Here is an 18,175-nt window from a genome sequence, read left to right on the forward strand (position 1 = left end):
GTATGATATTGTTCTCTTTTTAACTTGGAAGTTAATGATTATGTCTTTTTATACTCTAACTTGGGAAAATGATCTGCTGTCGGTTATTTTCTTCTCTTCCATTCTTTTGCCCTTCCACTTACATACTTTTTATTTAAACACACATACTTGAAATTGCATTTCTCAATGCTTCAAAATTATCTGAACTACTTACTACTGCTGGCAGCCTTCTATATCTTTCTCAAGGGAATATTTTGTCACTACCATTTTTATCCTATATGATACTGGATATCTTTCTGCCTAATTCAGTGCAAGATATGCATTAGATTCATCCAGATATCTCAACCATTTTACCACCATGAAATCCTATCGTACATAGAAATCATGATTTTAGAATGTCTGGGGAGGTGGCATCTGTCATTTTTGAATGACCCTAAGTAATAGTTACATGCAATCATGTTTTAAACCAATATGTCACTCAGTAAATGAATAATGACAAAATGTGGTGTATATGCAGCGGAATTCTATGCTTCCAATTCTAAATGGAAAGACTTGGAAAATTCCTAGTAAGTAAAATAAACAAGACACAAAGGAAGAGATTCCATAGTTTCTCTCAGTTGTAATAGTAGGAAATATCTAGGATAGTCCTAGCAAATGAGCAGAATGGCTTAATGGATATGTATAAGATGATGCTGAGCAAAATGACCTCCTAGATATGGAAACAGTTGTTTTTCTTTGTGGTTGTTGTTTTTAATGTACTATGTGATTTCTTTTTTTTTTTTTTTTGCGTTTTCCCCAATGGTTTGTTCCCTGCAGTATTTGATTTCACTATCATGTGTCATTGTATATGCATTTATCTTAATTTGGCAAGGGAAGAGGAACAACAAAATTTTGAGACAAAGAACAATAGGCAAACCAACTCAATAGCAATACTCACAAGACAACATGTTGGAAATTTACATTACAACTTGTGAGGGGTATTGGGGTGAAGGAAAACTGTGAGAAAAGTGAGGGAGGGGGTAAAAAGTTCGACATGTTATGTATTCACTACCTTACAAATATTGCAACCTATTCTATATATCCCCTTGACTGTAAAATTAAATTAAAAAATAAGCTACATAAAATATAATTTCACTGTATTTGTATAGTAAATATTATTCTGTTATCCCTTTCTCTATCAGAGGGTCATCAACTTGAATGTTATCAAAGTATACAATATTTTCACAATACACTTGCCATTATTTTGAAAAAAACATAATTTTAGTATTGTCTTATAGTAAAACAGTAAACAGTTCAATTCTATGGAAACTCCTAACTTTTAAAACTGAATAATTGATAAGAGAACAGAATATAAGTGTTCTTCAATATGCCTATGACTATTAAATACTCATTCTAAAATTCTGAACATGCCATACCAGAGACATTTAAAACAGTATCTGTTTGCTTTTTAATTCTGCAATAGATACAGTTTCCAATGGGATGTTATGTATTTAAAAGTCAACAGAAAAAAGAGCCACAGGCTGTTAGAAGATAAACCTGTGAACTATGAAATATCTATAATAATAAATTACAGAAGAGTAAACATTTGTTCATCAGAGTAAGGTATTCTGTCTTTCTTTCTTTCTTCCTTTCTTTCTTTCTTTTTGTCGGTCATGGGGCTTGAACTCTGGGCTTGAGCACAATCCTTTCACTCTTCAGCTCAAGGCAAGTGCTCAACCGCTTGTGCCACAGCACCAATTCTGTTTTTCTAGTGGTTAATTGGAGATAAGAGTCTCACAGGCTTTGACTCCGAGGTTTTTGATCCATTTAGAGTTGATTCTGGTGCAGGATGATATATAAGGAGATACCTTTAGTTTTCTACAAGTTAACCAATTTTGCCAGCGTCATTTACGGAAGAGGCTGTGTTTTTTTCCATTCTATTTTTTAGATAACTTATAAAAGATTAGATGGTTATAGGTCTATAGGTTCATTTCTGGGTTTTCATTTCTATTCCATTGGTCCTGAGGTCTGTTCTTGTGCCAGTACCAAGCTGTTTTGATTACTGTGGCTTTATAGTAGAGTTTGAAATTTGGTATTGATATTCCTCCAAGAGTGTTCTTTCTGTTGAGGAGCATTTTTGTTATTCGGGGTCTTTTATTGTTCCATATGAATTTTTGGATTGCCTCTTCTATTTCCTTGAAGAATGAGGTTGGAATTTTGATAGTTATCGCATTAAATTTGTAGATATCCTTGGGAAGTATTGCCATTTTCACGATGTTAATCTTTCCAATCCAGGAGCATGGGAGTTATTCCCAATTTCTAAGTTCTGTTTTGATTTCCTTTTTGAAGTTTTTAAAGTTTTCATCATAGAGGTCCTTCACTTCTTTGGTTAAGTTAATTCGTAGGTATTTTATTTTTTGTGGGGCTATTAAAAATGGAGTTGCTTTCCTAATTTCATCCACACATTTCTCACTGTTGGCATACAGAAAAGCCATTGATTTTGGGGGGTTAATTTTATACCCTGCTACTTTGCCAAAGTTTTGAATCACCTTGAGTAATTTGGGAGTAGAGTCTATGGGATTCTTTAAATACAAGATCAGGTCAACTGCAAAGAGGGAGAGTTTTATTTCTTCTTCCATATTTGGATCCCCTTTATGTCTGCATCTTGTCTTATTGCTGTAGCTAGGCATTCTAATACTAGGATGAAGAGAAGTGGAGAGTATGGACATCCTTTTCTTGTTCCTGAGTTAAGAGGAAAAGGATTTAGTTTTTCACCATTAAATATAATGTTGGCTGTAGTTTTATCATATACGGCCTTTATTGTATTGAGGAATGTTTCATGGATTCCTAATTTTGCCAAAACCTTTATCATAAAGGCGTGTTGGATCTTGTCGAATGCTTTTTCTGCATTTATTGAAATAAATATGTGGTTCTAATACTTGCTCCTGTTGATGTGATGAATAATATTAATTGATTTGTGTATATTGAACCAGCTTTGCATCCCTGAAATGAATCCTGTTTGATCGTGGTGTATTATTTTTTGGATGAATTGTTGAAGTCCTTTGGCCAAAATTTTGTTGAGAAATTTTGCATCAATGTTCATCAAAGAAATGGGTCTATAGTTCTCTTTCTTTGATGAGCCCATGCTTGGTTTTGGGATGAGGGTTGTGATTGCTTCATAGAATGTGTTCGGCAGTGAACTTTCTCCTTCAATTTCACTGAAGAGTTGGAGGAGTATTGGTGTGAGCTCTACTTTGAAGGCCTTGTAGAATTCTGCTGTAAAACCATGTGCGCCTGGACTTTTCTTAGCTGGGAGGTCTCTTATTGCTGTTTCTATTTCAATGCTTGATATGGACTTGTTAAATGGTTTAACTCATCTTGGTTTAGTTTTGGCAGGTCAATATTAGCTAGGGAAAGGTCCATTTCTGTCAAGTTCTCCAACTTATTAGCATACAGGTTTGAGAAGTATTCCCTTATAACGTTTTGAATCTTGATTGTTTTCGTGGTGATGATTCCATTCTCATCTCTGAGTTTATTTATTTGGGCGTGTTCTCTTCTTTTTCTGATAAGATTTGCTAAGGGTCTGTTTTGTTAATTTTTTAGATGAACCAATTCTTTGTTTTGTTGATTCTTTCTGCAGTTGTTTTGGAATCTAATTCATTTAATTCTGATTTAATTTTAATTATTTCTTTCTGTCTACTGGATTGAGGTTTATCTTGTTGCTCTTTTTCAAGGAGGTTCAGATGTCTCATTAAATTGTTGGTTTCAGATATCTCCAATTTGTTGATGTAGGAACTCAGAGCTATAAATTTGCCTCTGAATACTGCCTTTGCTATGTCGCAGAGGATCTGGTAATTTATGTGTTCATTTTTGTTGAATAGCATGAACATTTGAATTTCCTTTCTAATCTCTTCCATGACCCACTCATGATTCAGCAGTGTGCTGTTCAGCCTCCATGTGATATCGGACTTTCTTTGGTGACTTTTGGTGTTGAGTTCTAATTTTATTCCCTTGTGGTCTGAGAGAATGCAATGTTTCTGAATTTAGACAACTTTGCTTTGTGGCCTAAAATGTGGTCTATTTTCGAAAATGTTCCATGTGATGCTGAGAAAAATGAGTATTCTGATGCTGTTGGGTGAAATTTTCTGTTGATTTCAGTTAAATCTAGTTGATCTATGCAGTTGTTTAGGTCTGCGGTTTCTCTGTTGAGTTTTTGCCAAATTGATCTATCTAGTGGGGAGAGTGGTGTATTAAAATCCCCAACAATTAATGTCCTTGGATCTATGTGGGATTTGAGGGAAAGTAGTGTTTCTTGGATAAATTTGGGTGCTCCGTTGTGTGGCGAATAGATATTTAGAATTGTAATATCCTCCTGAAGGAGAGATCACTTAGTTTGTATGCAGCAACCTTCTTTATCTCTTCTCACAAATTTTAATTTGAAGTCTATTTTATCTGATATTAGGATTGCAACTTCCGCATGTTTATGGTGGCCATTTGCTTGGTAGATTTTGTTCCACCTTTAACATTGAAAATGTGTTTGTTTTTACGGGCAAGGTGTGACTCTTGAAGGCAGCAGATAGAAGGATCTTGTTTTTAAATCCAACTATACAGTCTATGTCGCTTAATTGGAGAGTTAAGTCTGTTAATGTTAAGAGATAGGACTGAGATTTATTTGAGAGTTCCTGCCATGTTATCCACCTTCTTGGGGACGGCAAAAACTGGGTTCTTCCTATGGTTATTGGATTCCAAGTTTGGGTGTAGTTTCTTGGCCTTTATTGTGGTCTTGTTGGTTTTCTATGTGTAGGACATCTTTAAGAATCTTTTGTAGCGCTGGTTTGGTGGAGAGGTATTGTTTCAATTTTTCTTTTCTATGGAAGGTTTTTATTTGGTCTTCAGTTATGAAGGAGAGTTTAGCTGGTTACAGTATTCTTGGTTGATAGTTATTTCTTTTTAGGGCATGGCAAACATCATTCCAGGCTCTTCTTGATTTGATTTTCTCTGCTGAGAAATCTAAGGTGATTCTAATTGGTTTCCCTTTATAGGTGATTAATCTTTTCTTCTTGACAGCTTTAAGGATCTTTTCCTAGGTCTTAATGGATCCAGTGTGGATTATAATGTGATGGTGAGATGGCCTATTCTGGTCTGGTCTATTTAGAGTTCTAAAAGATTTTTGTATTTGAATAGGCCTATCTTTTTGCATGTTTGAAAAGTTCTCTGCTAGGATCTTGTTAAACAAATTTCCTAGACCATTAACTTCTGTTTCTAGGTGCTCCTCTACACCCATTATCCTTAGATGAAGCCTTCTGATGGTGTATTACAAGTGTTGGATAGATCTCTCATGTTTCTTGGGCTTGTCTTGGATGGTTGTATGATCTTTCTCTATAATGTCTAGGCTGTCTTCAGTCCTTGAGATTCAATCTTCTGCATGGTCTAACCTTCTTTCAAGAGTTTCTACTTTCAGGATGGAATAGGAGAAACCCTAGGTCTCCTTGGAGCAGGCCGAAATTTTCTGAATAGAGACCCAGAAACACAACAAATCAAAGAAAGGTTGGACAAATGGGATTGCATGAACATGCAGAGCTTCTGCATGGCAAAGGACATAGCTAGCAAGATCAATAGAAAGCCCACTAATTGGGAGAAGATCTTCACTAGACATACAACGGACAAGGGTCTCATATCTAAAATACACTTAGAACACAAAAAATTAAATCCCCCAACAACAAATCATCAAACAAACAACTGCCCAATAAATAAGTGGGCTAATGACTTAAAGAGAAACTTCTCTGAACAAGAAAGAAGGATAACCAATAGACTCATGAAGAAATGCTCATCATTCCTAGCCATAAAAGAAATGCAAATCAAAACAACATTGAGATACCATCTCACCCCAGTTAGAACGGCAAAAATCAAAAACTCTAATAACAACAGATGCTGGAGGGGATGTAGAGAGAAGGGAACCTTACTTCATTGTTGGTGGGAGTGTAAACTTGATCAAACACTTTGGAAAGTAGTATGGAGGTTCCTCAAAAGACTCCACATAGAGCTCCCCTATGACCCATCAGTCCCACTTTTGGGCATTTACCCAAATCCTTACAAACAAGACCACACTAAAGCTACCAGCATAATTATGTTTACTGCAGCATTATTTACCATAGCTAAGATATGGAACCAACCCAGATGCCCCTCAGTACATGAATGGATCAAGAAAATGTGGTATATATACACAATGGAATTCTATGCCTACATCAGAAAGAATGACATCGCCCCATTTGTTAGGAAATGTAAAGACTTGGAAAAAATTGTATTAAGTGAAGTAAGCCAAGCCCAAAGAAACATAGGTCCCATGATTTCCCTTATTTGCAATATCTAATATATGTATGAGTCAAGCAGAAAAGGTCAGATAAGTTGTTGTTAGGAAAATGAACCCTAATATATGTATTTTAAATGTTTTTTCTTTCATGCATTTGTTTCTAATGCAATTATAAGATTATTTCTTTGTTGCTTTGTATGTCCCTCCCCCACAGTATAATCCCTGCTTTCACTGTATTTGATGTTGGTATAATTTGTGGAAGGGAAGGGGAAAAACAAGTCGTTTAAATAAGGATACAGGTGGACCTGTTGCAACAATGAGAAGTACAAGTTGTCATGTCGAAAACGAACTTTATAACTTGGGGGGGAGAGGTTTTGTGGGGGGATGGTAAGGGATGTGAAGGGGAAACAAAGGAGGAGGCTACAATGCTTGATAAGAAATGTACTCACTATCTTGCCCATGTAATTGTGACCCCTCTGTACAGTATTTTCACAATATAAAAATAAAAAATAATAAAAAAAAAAACAGTCTCACAGGCTTTTCTGCTCGGGCTGGCTTTGAACCATTATCCTCAGATCTCAGCCTACTCATTAACTAGGATTACAGGCATGAGCCACCGGCGCCCGGCTTAAGCTAGTTTTTCTATGAAAATCAATGCTAAGTTTTTATGCCATAAAGTCATCCTAGCCCAACAGTTTCCAACTTGTAAGGTACACCATAAAATTCCCTAAATTTACATCATGACTAGCTTATCACTATTGTGAAAAAATACTGCACTTCTGCTGTGATGCCCTCCCAAATTTGGAAAGAACAGTACACTTAACATTACTGCATCATTTCCCCACCAGTGGTGTTCTTGAGATTAGAACGTTTGCAAATATTATTCTTTTATTTTTATTTTACATTTATTTTATTATATGTTATTTGTTGGGTCTTCATCCATCCCACCAAAAATGGACGTGGTCCGAGGCAACATATGTGCGCCGCTAGCCCATTCCCCAGCATCCCTTAACACAGGAAACAATCAGACACAGCGGGGAGTCAAGTGAAAGTAACTTGTTTATTAACACACAGCAAGCACATTTCAAAAGCAAAAAGACCGGGTGGCCTGGGGAGGAAAAAGAACCAACCAATCATTATAAAGGTCACACCGTATCATGCACCTAAGCTTCCATGAGCTGCTTATGCACTAAATGTAAACAAATCAGGCTCTGCCCACTCAACTCTCTCTCAGCACAATCTTTGCTGCCCACGTGTTCCACAGATTCCCCCTTTTTTGTTTTAATGACATGCCCACCTCCCAGTTAGTTATCCTTTTCCCTCCTCTGGAAAGGTTATTTTAACAGGATTACATTGTTAAGAATAGCATTGGCCATGCAGGGGGTTCGAGGCAAGTCTGGGGGGCGAGATTCGCCAGACAAGGATAGGGAGGGTCCTTGTTCATGATTCCAGAGCCTGTCCCAGTTACCTCACAGCCCCACCTAGCACAGTAATAAACATCAGCCCCACTACAGGTAGAAATATCTGAAGCAGCTCGATTACTTCTGGGACATATATAAAAGTCCTTATCTCGTAAGGTTGTACTCTTCACAACATGGGAGCAGCTTGGGTATTGGGAGTTCCACACATGCTGCACGGTGCATCCTAGTGGGTCCCCACATTCAGGCCATTCTACTATCGTCCAGAAAAACAAGGAAATTTAAAACAAACTCTGCAGACATAGCAAAGCAATCCCAGGCACCTGGTGTCTTTTAAGTAAGCCAGTTCCTTGTATGTGCCTTTAAGCGAGCACAGGGGTCAAAATGACCTTTGAGCTTTACTGTCAGCTCCCAACACCCCATCTTTGTTTAAAGAAGTGAACCCACTTGTCTTAGGTTGTGTGGATTTGACTTGTCTGCCTTACCTATCATTGGGAACTTCTTCAGAGAGAAGCTGAATGCTTGTCTTAGGTTGGTCAGACTGACACCCCCTCTTATCTGTCTCTGGCTGCAGTTCCTCTCTGGACAAATTCATTCACTTGGAGATTGAACTTATGAACTAGCTGACTAAACTCATAAGAGATTTGCACTGCACGGATAATGCAAAGAAGGCATAGAAAAACCATCAGCAAAAGCATTACCAGGCCAACCAATATCATTAGCAGTCCTTTAACATTTGTCAGGGATGGGATAGCAGTCTTTGCCACTTCAAAGTCCAGACGTGGGGCTTGTTCTAATCCAGCTATTTGCCTGGGGGGATGAAAAAGATCTAAAGACAAATTATTATGATTAACATTCTGTATTAGTGCCATAGCAGCTGCTGCTGCAGAGGCAGCTAATGAAATAAAGGCCAAAATCATACCAAGTTATAGACATGTTTACAGGAAGCATATGGATTCAAGTAATGCAGCTATAGAAGCAATTAGTAAAAGAACAATGAAAGCAAGTAACATTAAAATAATTAGCTAAACAAATGCTTCGGCCACCATTGCCACTTTTCTTTCCTTGTTGGTTTGTTTATCCTTGGGCATCCTGTATAGTGAAAATGGGTAAAAACTTAAGGATCCTGGCAGGGATCCAAATGGGATGTGTAGGGCTAGATCTCTGGCAGGAGGTAAGTGTGAATGATGCCCAAAAGGAACAAACACTGGGAGAATAGGCTTAAGCAGGTGTCCTTTATTCTTCCTGAAGGTGGCGGGGGGGGGGGGGGGAGGCGGGAGAAGGGGGGGAGTTTTGTAGCCCCAGCTTTCCCAACCTCCTGAGTCCTTCCCTTCCCTGCCAATCACTTCAAAGGGAGTTGATGTAAGGCACTTGTGACAGGCACAGCTTGGTGACAGGCACTGATTGGTTCCCCGGGGTCATGTAGGGAGCATGGACAGCTAATGGCTGTCAAGCTAGGCAGACTTGCCTGTGGGTCACATCCCTATGAGCAGGAAGTGCAGGAAGTGTGCTTCAACTGCTACTCTAGCTGACTCAACCAGATCTGACCGACTCTACCCAAAATTTCCTCCTTTTCTTTTAAAAGAAACGTCATTATGGTGACCCGTCATTGGAGGCATTTTTGCCAGGAGTGTAAGCATTTAATAATTCTCATGAGAATAAGCGCTAATAGCGCAAGGCCTCCCCAGGTGACCAGAGAGGATGGTAAAACCCATTGTTGTACCTTTTTAAGCACATCTTCTAAAAATGAGGCAGCGCAAATAAGCCGTATGGTGGTTTGGTTTAGGCGGGTAACATCATGCAGCAGATGGTGGGTGAAGTTTAAGTACTTAAGGCACCAAGGGCCTTTGATGTAGTTACTAATTTTAGTGACGTTGGGCGCTGGAGTGGAAAGCTGACAGACAGAAGTAGTCATAGCATTACATAGTCCTCCTTGTAATCGAAAAAATGAAATCTCTTTTTGGAGCAAATCTATTTGTTGCTGGAGCACAAGGAGGCCTCCATTAAGATGATTGGCAACTTGAAAATGTTGTAATTCTATGGATGACAGTTGAGGGATGAGCTGGTTTATCTCTTGCACGGTGGACATGCTTTGGGACAGCGATATAGCGGTGGTGGTAGCTGAAGCCACTGTAGTGATGATCGCCAACATGAGTGTAATGGATGAACTAATTGAACCTGAGAAAACTGAGAGTCATTAGAAGCCAGAACAATAAATGCAGGAACACATACCAAACCTACAAACTGATATGAGTCATTGGGTTGCCAGTGATTACTGAGAGTGCAAGTAGCGGAGAAGTTGTCTCCTAGACAAAAAAAGAACAGGGCTCTAACCACTACCATTCCTGACACCTGGTTGCATGCAGAGTGGTTACAGCGACAAGTATTGGCCAATAGGAAAGGGAACAAATCTAGGCAGGAATATGATGAACAAACAACTGGCATGGGGAGTACTAGGTCTCCCAATTGTCCCCCTGATGAGTTCTAAAACTCCTTTAGATTTTGAGGTTTGGGATTTTTTTCAGAATGGTTGTATATAGCCGGGTAGAGGGACAATGTGAGGTCCCCAAATACTCTGCCTTGCCTGGAACTGGCACAAAGGCTAATCACTAATTCCTCAAGAGGAATGGGAACATTGCCAAAGCTATCAAAGTCCCTGCATGGGCATAACTGCATATGAAAAGGTATGTCAGTACCCTGAGTACAATTTTTTCAGGTGGGACAAATGGGTTAGGGTGCCATGTAGTTCCACCATCCTGTCCCATGAGTTACAGACTGTTTTACAGTCTCGTCTGAAAAACAAAAAGAGAAGGCTCCTTTCCACCCGAAAGTAAGGTTTGTTTTTGGTGCCATAGGGTAGCTGCCGAGAAAGGAAGGGCAACCGTGCCATTGGAAGAAAGCATTTGAGGGATGATGGTGGTATCTTCCCCTACTATCATCAAGATTTGGGGGCTAGACATTAACGTTCTTTAACTTGTCCTGTAGCAGATTGAGAATTGGCTGTAATAATGCCACACATTAGGAGGAATAGAGTACCGTGCCCTGAGTTAGGGTCTGGGGCCATAGCCTGGGCTTGTTCTACCAATTCCTTTAGGTCTCTCCAAGTGATGGCATGGGGTCTAGATCGAGGTTTGCATCTCCTCCTCCTCGGGCTGTTCAAGCATAGTCGACGCAACTCATTGGTAGGTGGTGACGGTTGGTCGGACAACTCCAGCTGCAGGTTTATCACCATGTCTGGAAAGATACAAGCAAATCCTCTCCCTTGTGCCATTAAGGGAGTAGGGCCCTCCCATTTTCTTGTGATGGGGTCCTTCCATCTAACCAAAGGGACTGGAGTAGGTGTTTTCATGAGTCCCCAATGCAGGGCCTTGGGGGATGCACCTGTGGTGGGTGTGAATGTTAAAACGTTTTTTTACTGTAAGGCAATAATTTAATTGTGTTTGGGGATCTTTATGCCCTAGCCCCTCCAGTTTCCCCTTTTCTTTTAAAAGAAGGGTCTTAATTTCTTTATGACTGTGTTCAACAATGGCTTGGCCTTGTTGGTTATATGGAATACCTGTCTAGTGTGTGATGTTCCAAAGGGTACGAAATTCATGAAAATATTTGGAGGTGTAAGCAGGGCCATTGTCTGTTTTAAGGGTCCAAGGAACGCCCATATTTGTAATGGCATGTAGAAGTGACTTAATGGCGCGGCTTGTTTCACCTGTTAAGGCTAAAGCTGTTAGAAAGCCTGAGAATAAATCTATGCATACATGGACGTATTTTTGTTTGCCGAACTGGGGGATATGGTTTATGTCCATTTGCCATGTGCCATTGGGCCTAAGGCCTCACGGATTTGTTTCCATGGGTTGAAGTGATCCTAAGGGTAAAGGAAGTGCACAGGAGGAGCAGGACCGAATCATGTGCTTGCGTTGTTGGTGTGTCAAATCAGGAAATAATTGTTTGATAGTAGTAAATGAAAGCGACATTGCAACGTTCAAGCCTGGTCCATGGACGTATTGGTGAGTAATACAGTTGGTGTGATAGCACGATCAATGGCTTCATTACCAGCAGCTAGGGGTCCGGGGAGGTTAGCATGAAATCTAATGTATTGAATGTACCAGGGTTGGGCATGGTTGTCTAGCACAGTTTGCAGTTTACACATTATTCGTGTTATATCATGACCATCATCTGTTAATAAAGCTCCAGGAAGAACGACAACAGTTTGTACAGCGTATAAACTATCAGAAAAAATATTAAGAGGTTCTCTGGGAAAAGATGTAAGGGCGAGTAAAATGGCCAGTACCTCAGCAGCTTGAATGGACAGGGAATGTTGTTGAATCATGTATTTTTTAGTATTAGCATCGTAAAATCCATTAACAGTTTTGCTAATATCGGTAAAAAGCACAACAGCTTGAGGGATAGGTTGCCCTTGGAATGAGCACAGCATTTACGTCAAAGTGGGAGTTCTTGTGTAACTTTAAAAAGGGGTTCTTGCGCATATGATTATCAATGTTAAACTAGTAATGGATGACTTGTAAGGCTAATTCCTCTTCAACTGTCAGGAAATTAAAGACTGTTTTTCGAATGGGCCAGATAAGACAGTCGGAGAATCAGCCGTATGTTTGATGGCATCGTTCCAGGCCTTTGATGGCTAAGTTGCATAGCATGGTAATGGGTGTGCTATTTTTTGGTAATTGGGAAGTGTCAAGGTCTACCCATTGTAACACACCACAAGTTTGAGTCAGCACCGACCTTTTTTTGTCAATTATGAGTTAATATAATCAGCGTGATTTCGTCGGTGGTATCTAAAAACACCATGGGTGTTGACCATAATAGATCCGTGACTTGTTGTGAAACTTGTTGAGCACCAGGGGAAAGTATACAAAGGGAAGTTGTGTCAGAGGGTCCCTGAAACAATTGAAATAAAGTTTGGAGCTCTTGGGTAGGGAGGCGCATAAAATTGCGCACCCAATTGAAATGTCCACATAATTGTTGCAATTCAGTTAAAGTATATTGGGACTTAATGACAATATTAGACCCATTTGGGGTAATTGTTTGATTTAAATGGTATCCAAGATAGGCATAAGGGGCTTTAAGTCGAATTTTTTGGGGGAAATATGGAGGCCTATTTTCCTTGAGTTGTGTTAAACAAGCTTGAATGGTGATAGCCTCTTTATGTGCTATTAAAATGTCATCCACGTAATGGACACAAAAGCATTTTGAAAGCAAATGTCTGATAGCATGAGCAACATACATCTGACGTATAGTAGGGCTATTTTTCATTCCTTGAGGGATAACTTTCTATTGATATCAATGTTTGGGTAACTGACAGTGAGGTTCCCAAACTGAGAAGGCAAAATATTTTTATCTTTGGGATGTAGGTGGATGGAAAAAAGTAGTCCTTGATGTCAATAATGGCAATGTGCCAATCATTGGGTATTGCAGAAAGATGTGGGAGTCCGGGTTGAAGCATTACCATCTTTTTCATATGAATGCTTATGAAATGTAGGTCATGGAGAAGTCTCCATTTTCTTTGAGCTCTTTTTTTGGATAATAAAAATGGGAGAATTGTGGGGACTGATGCTTTGTTCTATATGTCCCTTTTCTGGTTGCTCCTCCACTAGAGTGTGAAGATGAGGGACCTTTTCAGGGAAAATAGGCCACTGTTCTACCCAAATGGGTTTGGTGGTATCACATTGGAGTGGAAATAGCTCTGGCCCTACAACAGTGGCCATTAGAATTGGGGGTACTGTGGGTGACTAATGGCTTGATCGGTTATGATGTCTTCATAAAAGGCCTTATCATCTGTTGTTATCACAATACCCATATTAGTGAGGACATCTCTTCCCCAAATATTGCATGGAAGGCCAGGGGCAACAAGAGGTTTAAAAGCCGCGGTGAAGTCATCACAGTCTGTCCATCTTACAGGCCATTGGACATGGAGGGAATCTGCTTTTCCACCGACACCTTGTATGCAGGGGCCAGGAAATAGGTTCCATCCCAACCCTTCGACTTCTTTTTTTCTAAGGACTGTACATTTAGCACCCGTATCAATGATGCCCTTAAATTTTGTTCTTTAACCTTAAGTTCCATTCTAGATTTTCCATTTGAGGTGGTGGTTGTTGTTTTTGTCCTCTTGGGGTAGGGGCTGAGGACTACCCCATATTTAGTTTAAAGGCTGAGTCTTAGAGTGGCATTCAGAGGCCCCCAAAAAACCCTTTTTACATTTAGGACATACGGAAGGAGTTTGCTTTATTTTGGGTGAACCCCAGAGTGAAGGGCAATCCTTTCTAAAATGACCAGTTCCCAGAGGAGCTGGTAATTTGTGTGCTCATTTTTGTTGAATATCATGAACATTTGAATTTCCTTTCTAATCTATTCCATGACCCAGTCGTGATTCACAGTGTGTTGTACAGCCTCCATGTGTTACCGGACTTTCTTTGGTGGCTTTTGGTGCTGAGTTCTAATTTTATTCCCTTGTGGTCTGAGAGAATGCAAGGTATAACTTCAATGTTTCTAAATTTGGACAAGTTTGCTTTGTGGCCTATAATGTGGTCTATTTTAGAAAATATTCCATGTGCTGCTGAGAAAAATGTGTATTCTGATGTTACTGGGTGAAATATTCAGTAGATGACTGTTAAATCTAGTTGATCTGAACCTCCTTGAAAAAGAGCACCAAGATAAACCCCAATTCAGTGGACAGAAATAAATAATTGAAATTAAATCAGAATTAAATGATTTAGAATCCAAAAAAAATGTAGAAAGAATCAACAAAACAAAGAGTTGGTTCTTCAAAAAAATTAAAATTGACAGACTCTTAGAAAATCTCACGAGAAAAAGAGGAGAACACACCCAAATAAATAAACTCAGAGATGGGAATGGAAACATCACCACAGAAACAACCAAGATTCAGAACATTTTAAGGGAATACTTCTCAAAACTTTATGCTAATAAGTTTGAGAACTTGACAGAAATGGACCTTTTCCTAGCAAATATTGACATGCCAAAACAAAATCAAGATGTGTTAAACCATATTAACAGGCCCATATCAAGCATTTAAATTGAAACAGCAATAAGAGACCTCCCATCTAAGAAAAGTCCAGGCAAATGGTTTTACAGTGGAATTCTACAAGGCCTTCAAAGCAGAGCTCACACCAATACTCCTCCAACTCTTCAATGAAATTGAAAGAGAAAGTTCATTACCGAAAACATTCTATGAAGCCATCATAAGCCTCATCCCAAAAGCAGGCAGGGACTCATCAAAGAAAGAGAACTATAGACCCATTTTTTGATGAACATTGATGCAAAACTTCTCAACAAAATTTTGGCCAATCAACATCAATAATCCATCCAAAAAATCATACACCACGATCAAACAGGATTCATTTCGGGGATGTAAAGCTGGTTCAATATACTCAAATCAATTAATATTGTTCATCATATCAACAGGAGCAAGGATAAGAACCACATGGTTATCTCAATAGATGCAGAAAAAGCATTTGACAAGATCCAACACCCCTTTATGATGAAGGCCTTGGAAAAATCAGGAATCAACGGAATATTTCTCAATACAATAAAGGCTGTATATGACAAATCTAGAGCCAGCATTATACTTAATGGTGAAAAACTAAAGCCATTTCCTCTTAACTCAGGAACAAGACAAGGAGTCCACACTTTCCACTTCTCTTCAATCTCCTATTAGAATGCCTAGCTACAGCAATAAGACAAGATGAAAGCATAAAAATGATCCAAATAGGGAAAGATGATGTAAAACTCTCCATCTTTTCAGATGACATGATCTTTTATTTAAAGAATCCCACGGACTCCTCTTCCAAATCCTTCAAGCTGATTCAAAACTTTGGCAAAGTAACAGGGTATAAAATTAACCCCCGAAAATCAATTGCTTTTCTGTATGCCAACAATGAGAAAAGTGTGGCTGAAATTAGGAAAGCAACTGTATTCGTAACAGCCCCCAAAAATAAAATACCTAAGAATTAACTTCACCAAAGAAGTGAAAGACCTCTTTGATGAAAACTTTAAAACCTTGAAAAAGGAAATCAATACAGAACTTAGAAAATGGCAAAAACTCCCATGCTCCTGGATTGGAAAGATCAACATCGTGAAAATGGCAATACTTCCCAAGGGTATCTGCAAATTCAATGTGATACCCATCAAAATTCCAACCCCATTCTTCAAGGAAACAGAAGAAGCAACCCAAAAATTCATATAGAACAATAAAAGACCCCGAATAGCAAAAACGCTCCTCAATGGAAAGAACAGTGCTGGAGGAATATCAATACCAAATTCCAAACTCTACTATAAAGCCATAGTAATCAAAAGAGCTTGGTACTGGCACAAGAATAGACCAGAGGACCAATGGACTATAATTGAAAACCCAGAAATGAACCCACAGAGTTATAGCCATCTAATCTTCGATAAGGAAGCTAAAATATAGAATGGAAAAAAGACAGCCTCTTCAGTAAATGATGCTGGCAAAATTGGTTAACTACGTGCAGAAAACCAAAGCTAGATCCTTATATATCACCCTGCAACAAAATCAACTCCAAAAGGATCAAAGACCTAGGAGTCAAAGCAGACACTCTGAAAAGATTACAGGATGGAATAGGAGAAACCCTAGGTCTCCTTGGCTAAGGCCGAAATTTTCTTAATAGAGACCTGGAAACACAACAAATCGAAGAAAGGTTGGACAAATGGGATTGCATGAATTTGCAGAGCTTCTGCATGGCAAAGGACATAGCTAGCAAAATCAATAGAAAGCCCACGGATTGAGAGATCTTCACTAGACATACATCGGACAAGGGTCTCATATCTAAACTATATTTGGAACTCAAAAAATTAAATCCCCCAACAACAAATCCTCACAGAAACAACTGCCCAACCAGTTAGAACGGCAAAAATCAAGAACTCTAACAACAGATGCTGGAGGGGATGTGGACAGAAAAGAACCTTACTTCATTGTTGGTGGGAATGTAAACTTGTTCAACCAATTTGGAAAGCAGTATGGAGGTTCCTCAAAAGACTTCACATAGAACTCCCCTATGACCCAGCAATCCCACTTTTGGGCATTTACCCAAATGTTTACAAACCAGACCACACTAAAGCTACCAGCACAACTATGTTTACTGCAGCATTATTTACCATAGTTAAGATATGGAACCAACCCAGATGCCCCTCAGTAGATGAATGGATCAAGAAAATGTGGTATATATACACAATGGAATTCTATGCCTCCATCAAAAAGAATGACATTTCCCCATTTGTTAGGAAATGGAAAGGCTTGGAAAAAATTATATTAAGTGAAGTAAGCAAGGCCCAAAGAAACATAGGTCCCATGGTTTTCCTTATTTGCAATATCTAGTATATGTATGAGTCAAGCGGAAAAGTTCAGATAATGTGATGTTAGGAAAACGAACCCTTAAATATGTATTTTAATGTTTTTTTTTTCTTTCATGCATGTGTTTCTAACGCATTTATAAGATTATTTCTTTGTTGCTTTGTATGTCCCTCCCCCACAGTGTAACCCCCGCTTTCACTATATTTGATGCCAGTATAACATGTGGAGGAGATGGGGACAAACAAGTCGTTTAAGGATTCAGGTGGACCTGTTGCAACAATGAGAAGTACAAAATGTCATGTCAAAAATGATCTTTACAATGTCGGTGTGGGAGGGGGAGGGGGGAAGGATTGGGTGGGGGGGAGGGGGGAGGCTGGGAAGGGAGGTGAAGGGTAAACAAAGGAGGAGGCTGCAATGCGTGGTAACAAAAGTATGCATTATCCTGCCCATGTAATTGTAACCCCTCTGTACGGTATGTTCTCAAATAAAATAAAATTAAATTAAAAAAAAAAAGAAACAACTGCCCAATAAATAAGTGGTCTAAAGACTTAAATAGAAACTTCTCTGAAGAAGAAAGAAGAATGGCCAATAGACACATGAAGAAATGCTCAATCTCCCTAGCCATAAAAGAAATGCAAATCAAAACATTGAGATACAACCTCACTCCAGTTAGAATGGCTAAATCAAGATCTCTAAGAACAACAGATGCTGGAGGGGATGTGGACAGAAGGGAACCTTACTTCATTGTTGGTGGGAGTGTAAACTTGTTCAACCACTTTGGAAAGTAGTATGGAGGTTCCTCCAAAGACTTCACATAGAGCTCCCCTATTACCCAGCACTCTTACTTTTGGGCATTTAACCAAATCTTTACAAACAAGACCACACTAAAGCTACCAGCACGACTGTGTTTATTTACTATATCTAAGATATGGAACCAACACAGATGCCCCTCAGTAGACGAATGGATCAAAACATGGTATGTATACACAATGGAATTCTATGCCTCTATCAGAAAGAATGACATTTCCCCATTTGTTAGGAAATGTAAATGCTTGGAAAAAATTATATTAAGTGAAGTAAGCCAGGCCCAAAGAAACATGGTTTCCCTTATTTGCAATATCTAATATGTGTCTGAATCAAGCAGAAAATGTC

Source organism: Dipodomys spectabilis, unplaced genomic scaffold, assembly GCF_019054845.1.
Source record: "Dipodomys spectabilis isolate Male_0828 unplaced genomic scaffold, ASM1905484v1 ptg000361l, whole genome shotgun sequence".
Lineage (NCBI taxonomy): Eukaryota > Metazoa > Chordata > Mammalia > Rodentia > Heteromyidae > Dipodomys > Dipodomys spectabilis.